A 1599-nucleotide genomic window follows, 5' to 3' on the forward strand; every position below is an offset into this window, starting at 1 on the left:
ACGTTCAGAAGAAATAATCAAAAACCAAAATAACTGAATGGAAACAATAGTTATAATGTCGCTCGGCATAAACGACACAACATTCTCAAAACCAAGTACACTACCCCAAAAGAAACTCACGGAAATACAAGCCTTTGGAATATCTAACTGTTTAACTCCGGAATATCTAGCAAGATAGAAAATATAAAAGGGCAATGTTTAACAGCTAGAATAGAAAGGGACTCCTCGGTCTGCGGATGCGGCAGATGTACCTCGAAGTCTCTAAAGCAGTCGCCTCCCTCAATGATGGTAGGCTTGAGTAGCGGTACCTGGATCTGCACATGAAAAACATGCGCAAAAAGGGCATGAGTACACCACATCGGTACTCAATAAGTGCCAAGCCTAACCTCGGTTGGGTAGTGACGGGGAAGGTCAGGAACCCACTGAGGTTAATTAAAATATAAAGATCAACAGTATAGAACAGAACAATATGAATAAATACAGCAATAAAATAACACATGATGTAGAGGACAACAACAACTATGCAGAAACAAGGTAAACACATAAAGGAAATATAGCTCAGCACTAATAATAACAATTGGGGATCTCCCAGGATACCGTCCTGTAGTCCCATATGTACATATCCAATGGATCTCCCAGGATCCCGTCTCGTAATCCAACTCATAGTGCGCGGGGATCTACCGAAATTCTGTTCCGTAGTCCCAAATGTAAATACCCAGTACTGGGGGAATCTACCAGGTGTATTTCCGTAGTTCCATATAACTGTGTAGAGGGATCTACCGGAATCCCACATCCGTAGTCCCAAAATAAACAGACAAGAGGGAGCTACCGGAATCCCACATCCGTAGTCCCAAATAAATACACGGCAACAATAGGAAAATATACAGAAATGGTAAGATTTCATATTAAGGCAACAAGTGATTCTAGCCTAGCATGCCGCACAGAATTCAGGTAAGGCAGGTTGATCAAATAAAGCAATTAAGTCACTTAGACATGCTTTTCTAAGTTAACAATAGGCTTAATAGTGCAAGTAATAGAAACAGAAAAGGAAACATACTAGTAATTACTTAAAGAAAACCAGATTTCCAATAATTAGCACAAGTACGCACTCTTCACCTCACGTACAAGGCATTTCAATTACCAAATATATCAATCCTAAGGGGAAAGTCCCCCACACAAGGTTAGACAAGCATAATGTAAAATGGCCCAAATCTATTCTATTCAATTGCATAATGTAAATAACACTTCAAGTAATTGATTCAACAATTTAATTCTAAGCTAATACGCGAAATTATGTAAAATGACCAAAATGGCCCTAGGGCCCACATCTCGGAATCGGGTAATATTTATATTTCCAGAACCGTTGCACTCTCACGAGTTCAGTCTTATCGAAAGTACCAAAATCGGACCTCAATTTGCCCCTCAAATCATCACTCAAAGATCTCCAATTAGACAAGCCCTAACCCCCCAATTACCACTGATTTTCCTTAATTTTTACTGCTTAAATTGATAAAAATCATTCCAATAACGAGTTTAGGGATCAAAGACCTTACCCCAATGATCTCCTCTGAAAATTCCTCTTGAAAAGTGCTCCCCCAG

The sequence above is a fragment of the Nicotiana tabacum genome, chromosome 6, assembly GCF_000715075.1.
Source record: "Nicotiana tabacum cultivar K326 chromosome 6, ASM71507v2, whole genome shotgun sequence".
Lineage (NCBI taxonomy): Eukaryota > Viridiplantae > Streptophyta > Magnoliopsida > Solanales > Solanaceae > Nicotiana > Nicotiana tabacum.